The 23,764-nt window shown below is 43.6% G+C and overlaps 1 pseudogene; it reads right to left on the bottom strand.

The window, feature by feature from the left end:
- Window positions 1-7,693: 7,693 nt before the first annotated feature.
- LOC146347911 (retinol dehydrogenase 8-like) lies at window positions 7,694-23,485 on the bottom strand (annotated as a pseudogene).
- Between the last annotated feature and the right edge of the window lie 279 nt (window positions 23,486-23,764).

The raw sequence follows: 23,764 nt of genomic DNA, 5'->3' as shown, positions 1-23,764 counted from the left end.
GCGCGCCACTTCCGCCGGAAGCGTTTCCTCGCAGGCCACACTAATTCCGCCTCCGGTCGCTCTCCCCTTCTCTGCGTATGCGGAGGGCGCGGCGGCGGGCCTTCTTTCAGGGGGCGCGCGAGGCACCCCAGCTCTGTCGCGGATGCCCTGGCAGCAGGAGGGCCCGGTTTTTGCTGCTTCTCCTCTTCAGCCGTTGGGCGCGCGCGAACGACCCTCCAGGGAGGAGAAAGGGTTGGCGGCGTGCGCGGTGACGTCATCTCCCCGCCCCCGCCCCTTGGCCTGCGCTTTTGTCGGTCGGGGCCTGTCTGGTTTCCCGTCTCTGTGGTGCTGGGAGTTTTCTCCGCGCGCTTGGGACGGAGAGAGGCGGGCGCACCCGTGTAGATTCGGGGCTGCAGCACTTCGAAACACCGCCGGCTGTGTTCGGCCGGGACCGAGGTCGACAAACACCCTTCTTTCTGGCGGACTGCTTGTGCCTTTCTTCAGCTGCGGGACAGGCAGGCATTCAGCAGGTGACGCTCAAGCTTCGTTGTAAGGAAAATTCTCCCTGCGTTGTAGAAATGCAAGGTTTTCCCCCCTCTTCGCTACCCATCCCCACGTCTTTTGTGCGTCGCGCCTCTTTAGGTTGTAAGCCTGCGGGCAGGGGCTGTCTTCTTTGCTGGTTTCTTGTAAGCCACTCCGGGAGCCTTTTTTGGCCGGGGAGTGGGATTTAAATAAATAAACAAAGGTGTGGGCATATAAAATCCTGACCCAGCGTGGTTTTGTGTTGGACCTAGACAAGGGAGAGAGCTACAGTGCCATCTTCTGCATGCCTACCCAAAGGTAAGCCCCATTGAGTTCAGTGGAATTTATTCTCAACTAAACATGTATAGGATTTCAGCCTAGATTTAAAGGCATGGAGTGGCTCTAGACCCTAGGGAAACCATGGGTCCGTCACCTTCACCCTAGCCCGCCTTACAGCATTACTGTCAGGATAAAATTGGGGGTGGGGGAAGAAACACAACCCTACCCTGAGTGTTTTGGAGAAAGGGTGGGTTACAAATTATGATTACTAATGTTACAATAAAATATCTTCTCCGTTGGCTTTGTGTGTTTCCTTCCTCTCGCATCTTTAAACGCTTTAAAAATAGACATGTACGCAACTGATACCATGGATAATTTTAAAGCTAGATTCAAATAATTGGGCAAATTGTATCCTTCGCTTTTCAAACTAACAGCGCAAGCCGTTATCTGCGTTAAATTATACGGAGATCCAGTCTACTCAGGCTGAATGAACAACAGGAGGAGGAAGGCTTTATTTCAGCATTATTACTGTAAATGTTGCTTTATGCTGAACCATTCAGGCTAGTAGCATTTACAATTCTATTCTGCCATTATTCTCTGTAGACAAAGGTTTGCTTTGCCCTGATTACTGGGATGAAGTAGGCGACTTCACACACAAAAAGGCCTTGTCCAATCAGATAGTGATAAAGGTGCTACTGCCACTCAAAATACTACAGTGTGTTTGTGTTTCATCTGGCAGGACATTTGTGAAAAGTTGCTCCATATTAGTGGTACTAATGATTTTCCCCAAGCAGCCACAATAAAAGAGTTTGTAGCAGCAGGTGGGCTAGTGACATGGATAGGGCCAGTGCAGAGAGAGCCATTTCACAAACAGCCTGATGTGTGACAGTCCCCAGGCAGTTATGTTTCAAGCGGTCACCACGTTGTTCCCATGTGTGAAAGAGCCCTCATTGGGAGTAATGAACCTGCTTTGCCATGTTGTTTATTTGAGACACACAAACCTTGTAGCATGCATTCCTAGAAGTCTCCCCTAATGTCAGTTTGCATTGTTGTATAGTGTTTTCATGAAAAACAGGTTCATATTTATTTCAGAGAACAGAATAAGTTCAGAACTTGGTAACTTGTACATCCTCTGGAAGAATATTCCCCAGCCTAACACTGCAATATCTGTCCGCTCATAGAAGAGCCACTGACATTTGAAGGCCTGTCCTGCTTTTCTGGGCCCTGGAAATTTGTCTTTTTAATTGCAGTTGTTCGGCTCCTGCATATTCCCTTACAATTAAAGCCAATAAATGGTGCAATGACATAATTTAATTCCTAGGACTACAGTCTTGGGATAAGTAGTCAACAGCTATTTTTCCTTCTAAGTAGTAGTTAAAAATGACAATTGCAGAATTAATACTCAAATAATTGCTAAATAAATTAACAACTAGAAATATTTCATATGTAAATGGCTTTGGTACATGACTGGTGACATTTCATCTTTGCTAATTTAATGGTTAGGATTGTCCTATATGTATACATTATAGTACTCTGGAATTGGGAACTATTGGTATTTGAATATAATTCAAACACATAGTTTTCCTAATCCAAGTAAGGAGATCTACATGCAAAAGCATTTACTCTTTCAAGAACTGCAACTGTAAATGAGATGCTCATCCAAATGCCAATTGGCATTCCTATGTCCACATTCTGGTGCAACATGCAAATGCCTTTTAAATGTGTGAATAGAGTTGGATGAGGGCTGGTGGGTACGAACCACTATAGAATCTCATACAAGTCCTGTTGAAGCCAAGGCTTCCATTTATTTATTATTTATTTATTAAATTTATTAATTGCCATCGCCACTCTGGGCGACGTACAACAATAAAAACAGTTCAAAACAATAAAATTCAACATTAAAAACATCACATTTCTAAACTTACCCTAACCCACCCCAAATGCCTGCCTGAACAACCACGTTTCCATTTGCAGCTTCCAGATAGAGTACCTCAGGCCTGGTGGCCAAATCCAGGCCCTCTGTGGTTCCCCAGATGGCCTCACCCATCACCGATCCTTTGGTGGTTTCTGAGTTTTTGTGCAGCTTTTAACCCATCCCAAAAGGTTGAAATGGCTCTCCTAAGCTATAGTTATGACAGTAAGAGCTTTAAGCTAAAATATACTAGTATTTTAGGCCTTGCTACTTTTGCCTTTGGTGCCATCCACCACTGAAATGCAGCCCCTGAAAGCAATTCTGAAATGGAATTCATCCCTTGGGCTGAAAGAGGTTCTGCACCCCTGATATACACATGGTAAATAATATTCACATCGGCGCAAGGGATTCATGCAAAATCCAACATGGAAGTGGATTTCTGTCTAACAACCTTGTCTTGTGTGAAGTGGCTTTGTTATCGGTGCAGCCGGGGAACAGTGGATTGTACTTTCAATTGAGGCAGCCAATAGAAAATCCTCACAAACTGATGAGAAGATTGAAGAGGGCGGGGTGTAGAAGGAATATTCAGAATAGCTCTGTGTAGCAGGTGAGAAAATGTGACTTGAGCAGTTGACAGTATGTTGGAATGAGGCATATGAAGTAGAGCAGGGGTAGACAACCTGGTGCCCTCCAGATGTTTTGGGCTACAACTCCCCAAATCCCTGACCATTGGCTGTGCTTGCTGGAGTTTATGGGAATTGGAGTCCAAAACATCTAGAGGGTAGCAGGTTGCCTACCCTGGAGTAGGCCAATGAAATGTGGTGTGCCTATGAGAGGATTGTATTGAGTAAGTAGGTGGAAGAGACATTGTTGTTCAGTCGTGTCCGACTCTTCGTGACCCCATGGACCATAGCACGCCAGGCCTTCCTGTCCTGCGCTCTCTCCCGGAGCGTGCTCAAGTTCATATTCATTGCATCCGTGATGCTATCTAGCCATCTCATCCTCTGCCGTCCCCTTCTCCTTTTGCCTTCAGTCTTTCCCAGCATCAGGGTCTTTTCCAGGGAGTTTTCTCTTCGCATTAGGTGGCCAAAATATTGGAGCTTCAGCTTCATTATCTGTCCTTCCAATGAGCACTCAGGGTTGATTTCCTTTAGGATGGACTGATTGGACCTCCTTGCAGTCCAGGGGACTCGTAAGAGTCTTCTCCAGCACCACAGTTCGAAAGCATCAATTCTTCGGCGCTCAGCCTTCCTTATAGTCCAGCTCTCACAGCCATACATTACTACTGGGAAAACCATAGCTTTGATTAGACGGACCTTTGTCGGCAAGGTGATGTCTCTGCTTCTTACTATGCTGTCTAGGTTGGCCATAGCTTTCCTCCCAAGGAGCAAGCGTCTTTTAATTTCATGGCTACAGTCACCGTCTGCGGTGATCTTGGAGCCCAAGAAAGTAAAATCTGTCACTGCTTCCATTTCTTCCCCTTCTATATGCCAGGAAGTGATGGGGCCAGATGCCATGATCTTCGTTTTTTTAATGTTGAGTTTCAAACCAGCTTTTGCACTCTCCTCTTTCACCCTCAACAAGAGGCTCTTTAGATCCTCTTCACTTTCTGCCATTAGGGTGGTATCGTCTGCATATCGGAGATTGTTGATAATTCTCCCAGCAATCTTAATTCCGACCTCTGATTCATCCAACCCGGCATTTCTCATGATGTACTCTGCATATAAGTTAAATAAGCAGGGTGACAATATGCAGCCTTGTCGTACTCCTTTCCCAATTTTGAAGCACTCGGTTGTTCCATGTCTGGTTCTTACTGTTGCTTCTTGACCCTCGTACAGGTTTCTCAGGAGACAGGTAAGGTGGTCTGGTACTCCCATCACTTTAAGAATTTGCCACAGTTTGTTGTGATCCACACAATCAAAGGCTTTAGCGTAGTCAATGAAGCAGAAATATAAGTTTTTCTGGAATTCTCTTGCTTTCTCCATGATGCAGCGAATGTTGGCGATTTGATCTCTAGTTCCTCTGCCTCTTCGAAACCCAGCTTGTACTTCCGGTAGTTCTCGGTTCGCATACTGCTGAAGCCTAGCTTGTAGGATTTTGAGCATCACCTTCCTGGCATGTGAAATGAGCGCAATTGTGCGGTAGTTTGAACACCCTTTGGCGTTGCCCTTCTTTGGAATTGGAATGTAAACTGAGCTTTTCCAGTCTTGTGGCCACTGTTGAGTGTTCCAGATTTGTGGGCATATTGAATGCAGCACTTTAACAGCATCATCTTTTAGGATTTTAAATAGCTCAGCTGGAATACTGTCATCTCCACTAGCTTTGTTGTTACTAATGCTTCCTAAGGCCCACTTGACTTCACTTTCTAGGATGTCCGGCTCAAGTTCAGTGACCGCACTATCATGGCTATCAGGGACATTCAGATCTTTCCTGTATAGTTCTTCTGTGTATTCTTTCCACCTCTTCTTAATCTCATCTGCTTCTTGTAGGTCCCTGCCTTCTTTGTCCTTGATCATGCCCGTCTTTGCACAAAACGTTCCCTTGAGATCTCCAATTTTCATGAAGAGATCTCTAGTCTTTCCCATTCTGTTGTTTTCCTCGATTTCTTTGCATTGTTCATTTAAGAAGGCCTTCTTGTCTCTCCTTGCTATTCTCTGGAACTCTGCATTCAGTTGGGTATATCTTCCCCTTTCTCCCTTGCTTTTCGCTTCCCTTCTTTCGTGAGCTACTTGTAAAGCCTCATCAGACAGCCACTTGGCTTTCTTGCATTTCTTTTTCTTTGGGATGGATTTCGTTGCTGCCTCCTGAACAATGTTACGGACCTCCGTCCATAGTTCCTCAGGCACTCTGTCTATCAGGTCTAATCCCTGAAATCTATTCCTCACTTCCACTGTATATTCATCAGGGATATGATTTAGGTCATACCTGAACGGTTTAGTGGTTTTCCCGACGTTCTTCAACTTAAGCCGAAATTTTGCAAGAAGCAGCTCATGATCTGAGCCACAGTCAGCTCCAGGTCTTGTTTTTACTGACTGTATAGAGCTTCTCCATCTTTGGCTGCAAAGGACATAATCAATCTGATTTCGATATTGACCATCTGGTGATGTCCATGTGTAGAGTCGCCTCTTGTGCTGTTGGAAAAGAGTGTTTGCTGTGATCAGCATGTTCTCTTGGCAAAACTCTTATTAGCTTTTGTCCTGCTTCATTTTGTACACCAAGGCCATGCCTGCCTGTTATCCCGGTGATTTCTTGACTTCCTACTTTAGCATTCCAATCCCCTATGATGAAGAGGACATCTTTTTTTGGTGTTAGTTCTAGAAGGTGTTGTAGGTCTTCATAGAACCGATCAACCTGAGCTTCTTTGGCCTCAGTGGTTGGGGCATAGAGTTGAATTACTGTGATGTTGAATGGTTTGCCTTGGATTCATACTGAGATCATTCTATCATTTTTAAGATTGTACCCCAGTACTGCTTTTCCCACCCTTTTGTTGACTATGAGTGCTACTCCATTTTTTCTAAGGGATTCTTGCCCACAATAGTAGATATGATAGTCACCTGAATTAAATTCGCCCATGCCTGTCCATTTTAGTTCGCTGATTCCCAAGATGTCGATGTTCAATCTTGCCATCTCATGTTTGACCACCTCCAGCTTACCTTGATTCATTGATCTGACATTCCAGGTTCCTAAACAATATTGTTCTTTACAGCATCGGATTTTCTTTTCACCACCAGACACATCCACAGCTGAGTGTCCTTTCGGCTTTGGCCCAGCCGCTTCACTCTTTCTGGCGCTACTTGGAAATACTCTCTGCTCTTCCCCAGTAGCATATTGGACACCTTCCGACCTGAGGGGCTCATCTTCCGGCGTCATCTCTTTTAGCCTTGTGATACATTCCATGGGGTTTTCTTGGCAAGAATACTGGAGTGGGTTGCCATTTCCTTCTCCAGTGGACCACATTTTGTCAGAACTCTCTGCCATGACCTGTTCGTCTTGGGTTGCCCTGCACGGCATAGCTTATGGCTTCATTGAGTTACGCAAGCCCCTTCGCCACAACAAGGCAGTGATCCATGAAGAAGAGACATGCTGGGATCCAAAGGGCTTCACGACACTTTCTGTGTGTGTTTCAGGCTTAAACCCTTTGTCTTCCTAGGTTCCTGTTCCAGAAAAAGCTTGCCCTTGAAGGGCAGCGGGGTGGGGACAGGACACCTCTCTGGAGCAGTATTTAATGAGCTATGAGGGGCTACTATCGGAAGGCAAGTCCAAAAAGCCCCCAGAGTCTTGTGTCATTCATGAATTTGCAGACTTGGACAAGCCAATAGTTTCTCAATCGGGAACACTAGTAGTGGGCCAGCCATGCATGGTTTTAACAAGGATAAAAGCACTGTATGTAGTAGAACTCTGGTGGTGGTGGTGGTGGTACATAATAAAAACTGGATGCTGAATGGCTTAAATAAAAGGCCAATTTATACATGCAACATAATTAAGTGATAAAGCTTTGCGTGAACTATACAGGCTGATGGGAAGAATTGCATGTTTGACTTTTCCCCTAATTAAAAAATAGCCTTCTCCCTGACATGCTCCTAGTTTTATCCCAAGCTTTCTTCTTTTCAGCAGTATAAATTTAGGGCAGTGGTGTCATTTTGTTACTGCTATTGTTAAACAACTGAGAATGAAATATCCCTGCCAAGTTTCTATGCGAATAATTGTTTCCTCACCAGAAGAAAAAGCACAGCACAACTCTCCCCACCCCATTCTAGTCTGAAATGATACAGCCCAGGAAAAGCTTTACCACTTGATTCTGTTGCACATGGAAACTGGTGTTTAAACCTTACAGGATTTATAAGAATCAATTTGAATGTTCAATTGAGTTATTTTTCTCCAATGTAAAAGTAGATGGAAGTGGTCATTGGAAAAACATGCAGGTGGTCAGAATAACATTTATGTTCATGAAAGGAGCTACGAGACTAAATGTTGGCGGGGAGATCAGAAATGGTGATGTCTTCAGGTGGCGGGGCAATTATCTAGAAAGACTGTGTTCTGAAATAGAAGTTCAGTGTGGGTCATTTCAGACATTTTGTACAAAAAGTGCTTCCATGTAGGAAATATACAACATCTGAAACAGCCCACTGAAATATCTCTTCCTTGGGAGGATCTTCCTCCTAAGTCAAAGCTTTTTTTGCTTCTCCATCTCAGCAATTTAATGAAATTAAGACTTGCGCTGAAAACCTTATCGCGCTGAAAAACCATTTTGTAGAAGGTATCAATAGGCAGGTCTCCGTTTGGGTCGGCATACTTCAGTGTTGTAATTAGAGTTTACAGGGTGTTGGTCTAGTGCCGAAAAGGTGGGGTTTCTGCCAGAATTATCTTTACTGTATGCTGTTAGAATGAAAACTGAGAAATTTGCCATTATATGTTGTGCCAACCAGTAATACCATAAGCATTCTAGAATCACACCAGACCGGGAATAAAATTATATCAATAGATTTGGGAGTGGGGGAAGAGAATGCAAGAAGGGGAAATAACTTTAGGAAATCGGTGCTTTAACCCATTATTGCTTTTTGGCTTACTTAATGTATTTAATTTGAGCTTACTGGAGAAATTTACGATGTCTTCCATATCAGGCCTGTTTACACGCTGTGACATGCAAACTGAGTCATCAACTCTGTTTATCTGGAACTGCTTCTCAGTTTCTAGAGGAGTGGTTGTGTTAGTCTGTTGCAGCAAAAACAACAAACAGTCTTGTGGCACCTTAAATATTAACACATTTATTATGTCATAAGCATTCATGGACTAAAGTCCACTTCATCAGATGCATGAAGTGTTAACCTCCAAATGCCAGATTTATATATACATGTGTGGGGGTGGGGTGGGGGTGAGGATGGGAGAGCATATAAACCTTGTGGTCAGAGGAAACTGAAATTCAAAAAGTACAGGCAGTGATGATTATGTAATCGGTGCCATTCATAAAACATCCACCCACTTAGGTAATATTAATAAATAATATTAAAATGTTACAAAGAAAAAGCATGCTAGCCACCTTTAAAATAATTCAATACATTTTAGAATTCTGGACTTCCTGGCAGCAAGATGAGAATTTCAGTCACCGAATTCTAGATATGTAACCACACTGGCTCTGATGGTGGTTTCTCAAATGTGACCACAGTGGTGGCAATAAAAGAACTGGGAAGTGGCAGGGTGAATCAGAAAATGGCTGCAGTAGGTGTGACAAGGAACTGGAGTACCGTTGATGGAGGTCATACCTTACTTCCCCCAGGTCCTGGGGACAATAGGATCCAGAGAAGGCAGACATCACTTCCACCTGAGTCCAGCAGACCCTTCTGTACAGGTGCATGGAGTTAAGCAGTGTAACAGTTGATGGGAGGCCATTCTTGTGACCACCATGTATCTCCTCTATAGCTGCACCTATGCGCACAGCTAAACCCCAGTTCAGGAACCACTGCTTCAGAGCAGGGTTGGGCAGAAGGCAGATCTCCAGGTGGTTTGGACTTCAAGTCCCATAATCCCCTGCCAGCATGACCAGTGGTCAGGAATGCTGGGGATTGAAGGCCAGAATGTCTGGAGATCTACCTTCAGCCCACCCCTGCTTTAGAGCATCCTGGAGCTCTTCAGTCCTATAAAGAACTCGTAATGGAGAGATGCAAGTGATTTCAGTACTAAGGCTTAGATGTTCAGACAGGTGCTTTTTGGTCCATCGCCTGGTTACATTTAGAGCTGGCTAGATGTTTGCTGTCTAAAATGTTATTCCTCAAATGATCAGATTCTTGTACAGGTATTGTTAGACTTGGATATCACCTTTCCCACTGCAATTGGATTGCAGTTTCACCAGTTCGGTTGATAGAGTGTTTCGAAAGTGATGCTCTTAAGCTGCTCATTAGCTTTTGACAAGTTAGAGAAGGTTGCAGTTCTAAATGGGCAATTACACTACTGCAAGGAAGAAGCTATTACATCCTTAGGTCTTGATCCAATGAAGCAGTCCACTGCACAGACACTGCCCCTGCCCATGTCAGCATAGGCAGCTGAGACCAAGCAAACTCCACCTATACTGGAGAGGCAGATACTGTATGCGTCACAGGCTGAGCAACTGCAAGTTGTTCTGTCTCATTCCTACCAGCAATAAGAGTGTTATTGTACAGCCCACCCTTAAATAACATAATATCCTTTTAACATATTTACCTCCGCTATGTCCTCGGCAGTTTGTCCCAGAGTCTGGAAAATCTGCTTGTAATTTTTCAGGTAAATATTTACAAACATGTCTGCTGTTTCCTCATCCTCAAAAACCTTCCTTTCAAACTCTGTAACCACTGGGCCTGGTTCTACTAACGTTAGACTGTTTGGGGGTAAAAAAAAAAAGAAAAATCTATGTAAGTTATTTGCTATATGTAGGAGATGGATGGGTAAATGCATCCCTCAATGCTAATTGTGCATAAACAGGTCAAGAAAAAAGCTCTGGGGTTTAGTTTGATCATTTAATCCAGGGGTGGGCAGACGTCAGAATTGTGGAATTACTTTTACTAAGATCCACCTTCATGAGCCTGGTGCAAAAGATACACATGTGGAATTAAAGAATTCTGACCCTAGGAACTTGTTTTGAGTACCAGAACTTAATGGATCTCACAGTCCTTCCACACAAAAATCCACTTCTGGTTTTTATCCCAAGCTTTCTTCTTTTCAGCAGTATAAATTTAGGGCAGTGGTGTTGTTTTGTTACTGCTGTTGTTAAACAATTGAGAATGAAATATCCCTGCCAAGTTCTTACGGTGGGTCAATTCAGGTCAAAAATTTATGTTGTATGAAAACATGGTCAGAGGCAAGCATAACATGTTGGCATGATCTTAGTTGATACACAATATTTGTGTTTCCACATGGTGCGCATGTCTAAATAAAACACACTCCCCCCCCACGTTATTAAATGGTTTTTCATATTACAACAGATCAGCCTTCCCCAACCTGGTGCTCTCCAGATGTACTCGACTACAACTCCCATCATCCCCAACCACCTGGAAGAGGATGGAAGCTGTACTCCAATACAACTGGAGAGCATCAGGTTGGGGAAGGCTGTAATACATACTACACTGTAGACCAAACTTTTGTTATCTAATAATTTCAGTGTTTTGTAGAGAAAGCAAGAAGAAACCTTTTTGTAAGGAGGAGTTCAAAGCATGCTGTTGTGCCTGTTTGGGTGATGTTGGTTCAGTCTGCTCTCTAGCTGCCATCACTGAAGCAAGTAGTCTAGTCTCCACATCTCGGCGCTTTTTAAAATTAAAGTAATACATGAGCCAGGCTGATACTTACTGAAGTTTAAACTTGAGTGCTTGTATGGCTAAACTTTCACAGAATCCTTCCACTGCAAATTTAGATGCAGCATAAACATCATTGAACAGAATCCCTACATAAAAAGAAGAAAGAAACACTGGTGACCTGCTAGCTTTCCTGAATTTATGCCAAGGAAATCATCAGGAAAAGTTTCACATCTAACTTACATATGGTCAATTCAACATTATTTCAGGTTGACAGTGTTACAAATACCTCTTTTAAATGTATGTAATTCAACTTCTCGTAAATCACTGAGTACGCCAGGAAGAAGCCTTAAGGAATTCATTACTTGGCCCATTTGGGTATCATGTTGAACTTTAGCGTGATATGACTGTGCCTAGCTTCCTCCCAGATTCATGCATCCTCCCCCCCCCCTTTCTCCTCCCACATGGTCTGGAGAAATTCAGAAGCTTTTGCTTTTTGTTAACCACAGTTTGTCATTTCATCTGGAGCAAAAAAACTATTGTTAAAATGAACTACTATTAGCTTCAAACAAGCCAATATCAAACCATGGTTTCAGAGGCTGGCTTGTTGAAACTAACCATAATTAATGTTAGCCATGGTTCCTGATTCAGATTACTCTAGTTCCTGATTTGGAAGCCATGGTTAACTAGAACCTGAAGTTTCCAAACTCTACCTCTCAGACATGCAGGAGAAGGGGAGAGGCAGGTGATGCAAGCAAGCCTGGGAGGAGGCTAAGCTTGTCAATGTCATGGTAAATCATGGTTTAGGCACTAAACCTTAGCATGATGTCCAAACGCAGCCTGGGCCCATTCGCACATAAGGGCAGCAAATCCATGAGTTAATTAACCCACAATTTGTTGGGTTACGTGCCATGCACAAGGCACTCCCAATTTGAATATGCAGCCTCTAAACAGCCCGATTGTAGATTGCAATCATGGGTTAAACAACCCAAAGTTAACCTAAGAACTAATTGTAGGTTAACTTTGGGTTGTTTAACCCACAAAGAACCCATTGTGTCCAGGTTCACGCATCACACAACCTACGATTGGGCTGATCAGAGGTTGATGATGCAAAGGAGAAGTGGCTTGCACACAACCCAGCAAATGCACCCATGGTTTGCCACTCTTTCATGCGAACCAGGTCATTTATTTTGCTTGCAAAGGTGAGCTTTTTGCGTGCATCCACACTTACTTTTCTTTCCCAGGAATAACTGTGTCCCTGCATTTCATCAGTAGGTCACTACTCTGTTTTGTTCTTTGGGTTGTCTCCAATTCCTACTTGGAGTAGACCCACTGAAATTAATGGGACTTAAGTTAGATTAATCTTGGCTACAACACTTGATTGCATTTTTTGCTTTATAGCCTTCTTAGTGGGTGTCTGTGTCCTATAGCTAATATATGGGCATGATGGAAAGTACAACTAGTTGGGAACTACAATCAGGGCCAGAAATATTGGAACAAGGATAACTGTTTTAGCAGTTGGTCTATGTACACCACCACATTGACGTTGAAAGGAAGCACACCCAGATGGGAGCAAGTCAGGACTTTCAGCTGTAATTCAAGGGGTTTGACAAAAGTGGGGCACCAACCATTCAGGAAGGACAGCCAGTGGCATACACACACACCCATCGTTGGTGGCTCATAAGTAATGGAAGGAATGGCTGACCAGCAGCTGCACGGCCAGGTGTGGCCTGTTTCCTGGGTACCCTGTGACCAATCAAGCAAATAAAAGGCCTGGAGGTGGTTCTGAGTGTGACATTTGCATTTGGTAGCTGCTCACTGGAACTCCCAACATGAGGTCCAAAGAGGTGTCCATGTGAGTGAAGAAGGCCATCATTAGGCTGAGGAAACAAAATAAACCCATCAGAGAGATAGCAAAAACAGTGGGAGTGGCCAATACAACAGTTTGGAACATCCTGAAAAAGAAGGAATTAACTGGCAAGCTCAGCAACAGCAAAAGGCCTGGCAGACGATGGAAGACAACTAAAGTGGATGACCGCAGAATTCTGCTCGTGGTGAAGAGGAACCCTTTCACAACATCTAGCCAGATCAAGAATGCTCTTGCGGAGGTAGGCATGTCATTGTCAACATCTACGGTCAAGAGACGGCTTTATGAATGTAAACACAGAGGCTTCACAACAAGGTGCAAACCACTGGTAACACTCAAGAACAGAAAGGCCAGATTAGCCTTTGCCAGCAAACACCTAAAAAAGCCTGCCCAGTTCTGGAATAAGATTCTTTGGACTGATGAAACCAAGATTAACTTATACCAGAATGATGGGAAGAGAAAAGTATGGAGAAGGAAAGGAACAGCTCATGATCCAAAGCATACCACATCATCTGTCAAACATGGTGGAGGCAGTGTTATGGCATGGGCATGCATGGCTGCCAATGGAGCCGGGTCACTGATGTTTATTGATGACCTGACTGCTGATAAAAGCAGCAGGATGAATTCTGAAGTGTATAGGGCTATACTTTCTGCTCAGATTCAGCCGAATGCTGCCAAACTGATAGGACACCGCTTCATATTGCCGATGGATAATGACCCAAAACATACAGCAAAAGCTACCCAAGAGTTTCTCCAGGCAAAGAAGTGGGATGTTCTTCATTGTCCAAGTCAGTCACCTCATCTCAACCCACTAGAGCATGCTTTTCGCTCACTGAAGAAAAGACTGAAGGCAGAAAGACCCACAAACAAGCAGCAGCTGAAGGCAGCCGCAGTAAAGGCCTGGCAAAGCATCTCGAGGGAGGAAAGTCAGCATTTGGTCATGTCCATGGGTTCCAGACTTCAGGCAGTCATTGACTGCAAAGGATTTTCATCCAGGTATTAAGTTTGTTCCATTACTTATGCGCCACCAATGACTGGCTGTCCTTCCTGAATGGTTAGTGCCCCACTTTTGTCACACCCCTTGAATTACAGCTGAAAGTCCTAACTTCACTCCCATCTGGGTGTGTTTCCTTTCAACTTCAGTGTGGTGGTATACATAGGCCAACTGCCAAAACAGTTATCCTTGCTCCAATATTTCTGGCCCTGACCGTATACCGGCACCCTGGATTGAGGGGGTCTGTTCTGTTATGCTGGTTATCACATGCTATCTTATTGTAGTGGCTCACTGTAATATGTCAAGTCTGTAAGGTGGGGGGCAAACACCTGCTTCTAAGGGAGGTGAAAGGTGTTTAGGGGAACCTTTGCTTCCCTTGGGACACACACACACACACACACACACACACACACTTTGGCCCTCTTTCACCTCTGGTCAGAAAGATTTTGCAACTTTGTAAAACATAAACCATCTTTAGTCTTGCCACTGTCTCACCATAAATCCCTGGCCCTGTTCAGTGACATTTGCTGTTGCTGCATCCTGTTACATGACTACACAGATACAGTGGCCTGGGTCACAGTGCCACAAATAATGATACTGAGTTGGCAAAGCTGACCTTGTTCTTGAGCCAACATTTTTAGTTGCAGACTGCAACTCAGTGGCTTATAGGGCTAAACTATTACTCTTGTTCCTTGCCTAAACACACACAAGCTGATGGAAATCCCACAATCCTTTAATAAAAGAGGAAGGAAAGTAGGGGAAACACACAATTCACTTTCTGCTGAATCAGGAGCAGAAGCAAGCAGTACTAGATGTTTCAGGATTAGCAAAGCTTCAGCTGAGACAGAATTAACTCTGGGCCAATGTGGATGCCATGGTAAAGGGCACACTGCAATAAGCAATTATATGTAGTATATCATTTTGCCTTCTATTCCCAGGATGCAGCTAATGATGATGATACGGCCACTCTTTCTTTTCTTCGTGTCAGGCAAAACCTCCTTCAGCAGTCAGACCAGCTGAAAGAAGTTTGTATCCATCACATTTTGCATCTCTTCGATGGTTTGGCATTCAATAGGCCCAATAAGTCCGGCGCCAGCGTTGCTTATTGTATGGGAGAAATGGCAGTGATGATTGGTCACTCACATTTTGAACTATTGAACTCAGCAAAAAGCTACGATCTGTGGGTACCATCAAGGTATCATCCTTGTCAGTATGAATTAAGGGATGAATGGTGGCTTGCTTTCTCGATGGAGTTTATTCTTTGGTTACAGCAGGGAAATGCAACTTGGTGCTCTCCATATATTTTACACTACAATTCCTGTCTTGGTATGAATTTGCTCCGTTATTAAGATCAGCAGGAGAGACCCTTTAGAAGATGCCCCCATTTGCAGAGGCCTGCTTGTCAGGAACATGGGGAAAGGCACTCTCTCCCTTGTTCCCAAACTCTGGAATGCACTCCCTTTGGAACTGAAACTGGTCCCTACTCTCTCTGCATTTAGGAACGAAGTCAAGATACATCTTTTTAATTTGGCTTTGTAAACTGTCTTCATGGGTTTTAATGTGGTTTTAATGTTTTATTATGTTTTTAGCTGTTGTATGTGTGTGGACACTGCCTTGGTGGATTTCAGAAAGGTGCTATAGAAATACTTTGAATTAATAATAATAATCCCTGACCATTGGCCATGCTGGCTGGTCTTATGGGATTTGTTGTCTCTGGAGGGCGCTGGACTGCCTACCCCTGGGTTTCAGTTTGGTCCTCTCTGGGAGCTTGGCATACCTCTGTCTGCATGTTGCAAAGAAGTTCAGTACATACAATACACTTTATATCATTGTGTACAGTGAGAGAGAGACATTTTATGCCAGGACAGCCATCTTCCCAAGTTTTTGAAGCCAGAGTCTGTGACCAGGCGGTTTGAAGATCTGGCTGTAATGCCATTGTCAAGTTCAGATATAGGGGAGAATGACATCATCTTCCATGAGGGCAGAAGCACCCCCTTGTCATTTTCCCCTCCGCTCTGCTCCCAGCTTTTATACATGTTTGGAGTAGAAGATAATGCAAAAGTGAAAGAGGTAGCTGAGTCAATTCTGCCCCCACTGAAGCTGGTTGGAAGAAGCAGCCAAGGTTTTTCCACCTTCACGTAATCCATTTTCAGCTACAGCCCTGGGAATTAACCTATGCAGAAAATGTTACACGCTGTTAGTCATAAAGATATAGCATAAGTGGAGTACATGATCCCCCCAATAGTTTTTTTGAGATATAGATAACATAATTAGGTTACACCATACATAAATTCCTAGGGCAGGGGTGGGCAACTTGTGACCCTCTAGATGTGTTGGCCTACAACTCCCCTCTGCCCTAGCCAGCATAGCCAATAGTGGGAGAAGTTGGCAGCTGCAGGCAAAATAATCTACAAATTGCTCGTTGCTGCCTTAGTGAGGATGAGGACTTTGGTGTCAAGAACCTGAACTGAAAGAAACAATTCAAGATGTACTGTTCAATTTACAAATACATGCGTACATAAGGCCCTTTGTTTTAGAAAATGCAGATTTCTGAAATCTCTCCTAGATACGTATCTACTCATTAGTAATTAAATACTAATTAATTTTAAAAGGTACTTTAAAATGCATACATACATACATACAGTCTATGTTCTGCCTGCATCAATTACTTGCCCAGGATATCAATCCTCCTATCTGGAATGCTACTGACACACATTTTAATAGATTCTTCACTGCAGACATCCAGTTGTTTAATCTCTAAGGTGCTTCCAGTAGTGCTACCTGCAGCTTCTATAAGGTTGTCCTTTTTGGCTAGGCTCTGCATTGTAGCATACACTGCAAAAAACACCAAGCACAACCAGTTCAACCAGTAAGAAGGCTTTCATTTGAGAATTATGAAAACAAGAATACCACTTACTGTAGCATTCAGGTCCATACCCTTAAGGCAGGGGTAGGCAACCTGGTGCCCTCCAGATGTTCTGGACTACAACACCCATAATCTCTCACCATTGCCTATGCTGGCTGGGGCTGATGGGTTTTGTAGCCCAAAACATCTGAAGAGAAGCCAGTTGCCTAACCCTACTCTAAGGCCATAAATATATAACTTTGGGTGCAACCCTATGCATGTTTAGCCAGAAAAAAAGTCCTACAGCTCCCAGCATGCCATGCTGTCTGTGGCATGCTGGGAGTCGTACGACATTTTTTTCTGGCTAAACACGCACAAACTTTCTCCAGTTTGAAAGTGGCCCTAGATTTATACAAAGAAATAAAAATAATTAAAAACCAGCATGGCCACAATCCGGTGAAACCAAGTAGCTGTAGCATTCTGGAAGTGCCATCTTAGCCATTTCTACTCAGAAGTAAGTCCTATTGAATTCAATGGGACTTACTCCTAGGTAGGTTGGTATAGGATTGCAGCTTTGCACACTGAACTGGATTGTGATAGGAAAATCCAAACTTCAGAATGCTTGTGAAATTAATTTGGATTGTTCTGTTAATGCAGTCGGAGGACTGAAGCTTAGAGGTTATTTTACCTTTTCTTTAGAATGGTCCCACGTTCTGTAAATCACAGTAAGAAAGACTGAGCTGATTTACTATGTGAATATATTAAAATGCTTGTACAGTAGAAGATCCACTTAAGAAACGTTACCATGAGTTGAGCATGCTCAAGTTTAGCAGATGACTATTCTTCAGCAAGCAAATAAACTATTAAGGGTGCAATCCTATGCAGGTTCAGACAGAAAAAAAAGCCCTACAACTCCCATCATTCCCCAGCCAGCGTATCTGGCTGGGGAATGCTGGGAGTTGTAGGACTTTTTTCTGTCTAAACCTGCATAGGATTTTGCCCTAACTCATTCAACACAGTGCTTTTTCTAAAGCTATGCTACAAGATACTACAGATAAAACAAGCTCTATCCAACAAGGTAAAGATGTGATCTGTTGCATGTTGTTCAGTCGTTCAGTCGTGTCCGACTCTTCGTGACCCCATGGACCATAGCACGCCAGGCCTTCCTGTCCTGCGCTCTCTCCCAGAGCGTGCTCAAGTCCATATTCATTGCATCAGTGATGCTATCTAGCCACCTCATCCTCTGCTGTCCCCTTCTCCTTTTGTCTTCAGTCTTTCCCAGCATCAGGGTCTTTTCCAGGGAGTTTTCTCTTCGCATTAGGTGGCCAAAATATTTGAGCTTCAGCTTCAGTATCTGTCCTTCCAATGAGCACTCAGGGTTGATTTCCTTTAGGATTGACTGATCTGACCTCTTTGCAGTCCAGGGGACTCGTAAGAGTCTTCTCCAGCACCACAGTTCGAAAGCATAAATTCTTTGGCACTCAGCCTTCCTTAGAGTTCAGCTCTCACAGCCATACGTTACTACTGGGAAAACCATAGCTTTGATTACACAGACCTTTGTCGGCAAGGTGATGTCTCTGCTTCTTACTATGCTGTCTAGGTTTGCCATAGCTTTCCTCCCAAGGAGCAAGCGTCTTTTAATTTCATGGCTATAGTCACCGTCTGCGGTGATCTTGGAGCCCAAGAAAGTAAAATCTGTCACTGCTTCCATTTCTTCCCCTTCCATATGCCAGGAAGTGATGGGGCCAGATGCCATGATCTTCATTTTTTTAATGTTGAGTTTCAAACCAGCTTTTGCACTCTCCTCTTTCACCCTCAACAAGAGGCTCTTTAGATCCTCTTTGCTTTCTGCCATTAGGGTGGTATCAACTGCGTATCTGAGGTTGTTGATAATTCTCCCGGCAATCTTAATTCCGACCTGTGATTCATCCAACCTGGCGTTTCTCATGATGTACTCTGCATATAAGTTAAATAAGCAGGGCGACAATATACAGCCTTGTTGTACTCCTTTCCCAATTTTGAACCAATCGGTTGTTCCATGTCTGGTTCTTACTGTTGCTTCTTGACCCTCGTACAGGTTTCTCAGGAGACAGGTAAGGTGGTCTGGTACCCCCATCTCTTTCAGAATTTGCCACAGTTTGTTGTGATCCACACAATCAAAGGCTTTAGCGTAGTCAATGAAGCAGAAATATAAGTTTTTCTGGAATTCTCTTGCTTTCCCCATGATCCAGCGAAAGTTGGCGATTTGATCTCTAGTTCCTCTGCCTCTTCGAAACCCAGCTTGTACTTCCAGTAGTTCTTGGTTTGCATGCTGCTGAAGCCTCGCTTGTAGGATTTTGAGCATAACCTTCCTGGCATGTGAAATGAGCACAATTGTGCGGTAGTTTGAACACCCTTTGGCATTGCCCTTTTTTGGAATTGGAAGGTAAACTGACCTTTTCCAGTCTTGTGGCCACTGTTGAGTGTTCCAAATTTGTTGGCATATTGATTGCAGCACTTTAACAGCATCATCTTTTAGGATTTTAAATAGCTCAGCTGGAATACTGTCATCTCCACTAGCTTTGTTGTTAGTAATGCTTCCTAAGGCCCACTTGACTTCACTCTCGAGGATGTCTGGCTCAAGTTCAGTGACCACACACTATCATGGCTATCAGGGACATTCAGATCTTTCCTGTATAGTTCTTCTGTGTATTCTTTCCATCTCTTCTTAATCTCATCTGCTTCTGTTAGGTCCCTGCCTTCTTTGTCCTTTATCATGCCCATCTTTGCACAAAACGTTTCCTTGATATCTCCGATTGTCTTGAAGAGATCTCTAGTCTTTCCCATTCTATTGTTTTCTTCGATTTCTTTGCATTGTTCATTTAAGAAGGCCTTCTTGTCTCTCCTTGCTCTTCTCTGGAACTCTGCATTCAGTTGGATATATCTTCCCCTTTCTCCCTTGCTTTTCGCTTCCCTTCTTTCCTTAGCTACTTGCAAAGCCTCATCAGACAGCCACTTGGCTTTCTTGCATTTCTTTTTCTTTGGGATGGATTGAGTTGCTGCCTCCTGAACAATGTTACCAACCTCCGTCCATAGTTCCTCAGGCACTCTATCAGGTCTAATCCCTTAAATGTATTCCTCACCTCCACTGTATATTCATAAGGGATATGATTTAGGTCATACCTGAACGGTTTAGTGGTTTTCCCTACGTTCTTCAATTTAAGCTGAAATTTTGCAAGAAGCAGCTCATGATCTGAGCCACAGTCAGCTCCAGGTCTTGTTTTGACTGACTGTATAGAGCTTCTCCATCTTTGGCTGCAAAGGACATAATCAATCTGATTTCGATATTGACCATCTGGTGATGTCCATGTGTAGAGTCGCCTCTTGTGCTGTTGGAAAAGAGTGTTTGCTATGATCAGCGTGTTCTCTTGGCAAAACCCTATTAGCCTTTGTCCTGCTTCATTTTGTACACCAAGGCCATGTTTGCCTGTTATCCCGGCGATTTCTTGACTTCCTACTTTAGCATTCCAATCCCCTATGATGAAGAGGACATCTTTTTTTGGTGTTAGTTCTAGAAGGTGTTGTAGGTCTTCATAGAACCGATCAACCTGAGCTTCTTCGGCCTCAGTGGTTGGGGCATAGAGTTGAATTACTGTGATGTTGAATGGTTTGCCTTGGATTCGTACTGAGATCATTCTATCGTTTTTAAGATTGTACCCCAGTACTGCTTTTCCCACCCTTTTGTTGATTATGAGTGCTACTCCATTTCTTCTAAGGGATTCTTGCCCACAGTAGTAGATATGATGATCACCTGAATTAAATTCGCCCATGCCTATCCATTTTAGTTCGCTGATTCCCAAGATGTCGATGTTCAGTCTTGCCATCTCATGTTTGACCACCTCCAGCTTACCTTGATTCATTGATCTGACATTCCAGGTTCCTAAACAATATTGTTCTTTACAGCATCGGATTTTCTTTTCACCACCAGACACATCCACAGCTGAGTGTCTTTTTGGCTTTGGCCCAGCCACTTCACTCTTTCTGGTGCTACTTGGAAATACCCTCTGCTCTTCCCCAGTAGTATATTGGACACCTTCCGACCTGAGGGGCTCATCTTCCGGTGTCATATCTTTTAGCCTTGTGATACGTTCCATGGGGTTTTCTTGGCAAGAATACTGGAGTGGGTTGCCATTTCCTTCTCCAGTGGACCACATTTTGTCAGAACTCTCTGCCATGACCTGTCCGTCTTGGGTGGCCCTGCACGGCATAGCTTATGGCTTCACTGAGTTACGCAAGCCCCTTCGCCACAACAAGGCAGTGATCCATGAAGGGGCTGTTGCATGTAGGCCCTCATTAAAAGCAAATCTTGGGCCACTGTGAAATCAAACAAATAATATATGTACATACTAAATATGATATGCATAATGCCAGCAAAGGTTAAGCACTTTTACGTCACATTAAGGCTGCAATCGTATGTGTACTTAGAAAAGTCTTACAACTTCCAGCTGGCAAGGACTTGTAGGGCTTTTTTTCTGCCTAAGAAGCATAAGATTGTGCCCTAAATCTCTCCTATGGAAATCAGTGTGATTTAAAAAGGACACCGGGCTGGCCACTCTGTGACTGGTGAGGAGAGCTGGAATTGGAACTGGGGGGAGAGGACTGGCTTTTGCAGCTTTTAAGAACTCTGCTGCCTTAATATCTTGCTCTGCAACTGAAGTGCCCACCCCCTCCCCCAGCAATCTTCCCTGGTACTGAGTGGAAACACCTGCTGGGAACCCTGGTCACTGAGGCTGGATGCTCTCTCTCAGCCATTGGGCATCCCCAGGCTTCTGAGAGAGGTAAAGGCAGCCCCACTTTGGTCTGCCCCTTCGGGATGCCACAAGGGTGGAGGTGCCCCACCTTCAATTTTGGTTGCTTGGTACCTCTCTGTCTGCTTGTACAGTTTAATATCTGTTGAGCGTGGGAGGAGGCTCCCTGGGTGAGACCAGGGGTCTCCTGTAATAGTAACCACTTTCAGAAGTTGCCACCCTGGGTGAGAGATGGATTGGGGAGTCTGTGTATCACAAATGCTTCCTCTGCCCAGGGTGAGAGCCTGTAGTGGCTAGAAGCTGGTCTCCCTCTAGGTGAGAGACAGAGGGGAGAAGTGACTGTCACACTCCAGGTGAGAGACGGAGTGTGCATGAGCCTGCCAAAGTAGCTCTGAATGACTGGGAAATAGGTGGTGGTGGTGGGTTGGCAAGCCTGCTGTCCTTTATGTGACCAGTGGCTGGTTATTTCCACCAACTATTATCTGTAACTGTGTTAAGTTGACTGTGAGTGATTGATTGGATGAATTACCAACCTGCCCGGTCACTGAAGTCATCAGAGGGCTTGCTCCTGGTGGTTCCACATGGACCTATGGCCCGAGTGGAGTCCACCAGGAGAAGAGCCTTCAGCATGGTGGCCCCCTTTCTTTGGAATTCCCTGTCCCTGGAGGTCAGACAGGCACCAACACTGCGTTGTTTCCGGCACCTCCTGAAAACAGCACTCTTCCAGGAGGCATTCCTTAATTGACCAGTTACAATTTTAATTAACATTGTGTTTTTAAACAAGTGTAATTTTAATGTGGTGTTTTAATCTTTCTATGCTCTTACTATTTTATCCCTTGTGTTCACTGCTCTGAAACCTGTTCTAGGTATGGAGTGGTATATAAATATTGTAAATAAATAAATAAAATTGCTTAGTGGTGGCTAGACCTCGCTTTTGTTCAGAGATGTGTTTTTTAGGTAGTACCTGTGAGAAACAATATAATTAGATTGCAGTATATTATTACTGAAGGCTTTTTATTCTGAGCCATTGTAATTGGGGTTTTTTAATTGCTGGGGGTTTTAAAATAGGTTGTATATATTGGTTTTAATTGTTGCTGTAAGCAACCCTGAGCACTGGGAAAAGTGGGTTGCAAATATTTTAAATTTTAAAAAGTAAATTCATAATGGAGTCCCTGTGAGAAAGATAAAACGTGTTGCAACCCAGTCATCAAGAATTGTCCCCAGAAACTAGTGTCACCACTTTAGGAGTTCAGTATTGCATATTTTTAACCTTAGTAGGGCAAACTCAGAAACCAAGATTTATTCCCTCCCCTATCTATATGTATTGAAATCATGGACAAGGCAAATACCCCCCACCCCCACCCTGCAATCCTAATTTAATTAAAATTACATTTACTGTGTTCCTTCAAAGCCCAGCAGTAGAATTTAGATTTGGAAGACTTGGACAACGTAGACTGAGTTGGTCTTCTTAGCTCTGACAAAAAATTATTAAGAGTATCTCCTTTTAAAGGGTTCATATTTAGAATACTCTCATGATCATGCTACAGGTTAAAGCAGTCGCCAGCAATGCAGCTGTAAGATCTCAAACTCTTCCTGAAATCTAGAGCAATGTGTAATCTTCTTGTGGTAGGAAAGGTGTCAGAGGAGTTGAACAGAGTTTTACGTACTGCCGAGTCATGCCACATAAAACTTCAATTTCCCATACACTTCAAATCTAATTCAGCCTTCCCAATGACAATCTCCATCATCCCCAGCCAGCAGCAACTTTTAGCTATATTAAAAAGCATGAGTGTTACCTTTGAATCTTTTCTGTTAATCTGTGGCCATTTTGACAGCTAATGTCAGTCCAATTCCCGAGGAACAACCTGGGATGAGCAAAGTTTTTTGAGCTATTATGGATGGCCGCAGAAAAACTGGCAAGCCCCCTTCAGATAGTCTGTGGGAAGTGTTGTAGCTTTACAGAACAAGACCTTAACATTCTGAATGCTTTTATCTATAGGTTTTTAAGGAGTCATCAACTCTAAAGATGCATACCTGGGCATTACAGAGCTAAGAGGATAATCTCCATATGGACAGTGATAAACAAAAGCAGATGCTTATGTATGGTTATGCACTATGGTTATATAATCTGGACCAATGATGCATTGTAGGGAAGTTCGGCTTCAAAATTCCATCAGTTTTTAAATTCAATTTTTGAACAAGACATAATGTCTTAACTGCTTTGTCCTGAATAAGGGATTGTTAAGGAGTGGGGGACATGATAGCAGTTTATTAAAATTATGAGCAGGGTGGAGCAATTGACCAGAGAGACATTTTAATCT

Source organism: Heloderma suspectum, chromosome 4, assembly GCF_057233095.1.
Source record: "Heloderma suspectum isolate Gila_16-S chromosome 4, 16-S_ref, whole genome shotgun sequence".
Lineage (NCBI taxonomy): Eukaryota > Metazoa > Chordata > Lepidosauria > Squamata > Helodermatidae > Heloderma > Heloderma suspectum.
Note: the sequence above shows the minus strand (reverse complement) of the source record. Positions and strands in the feature narration are given on the sequence as shown.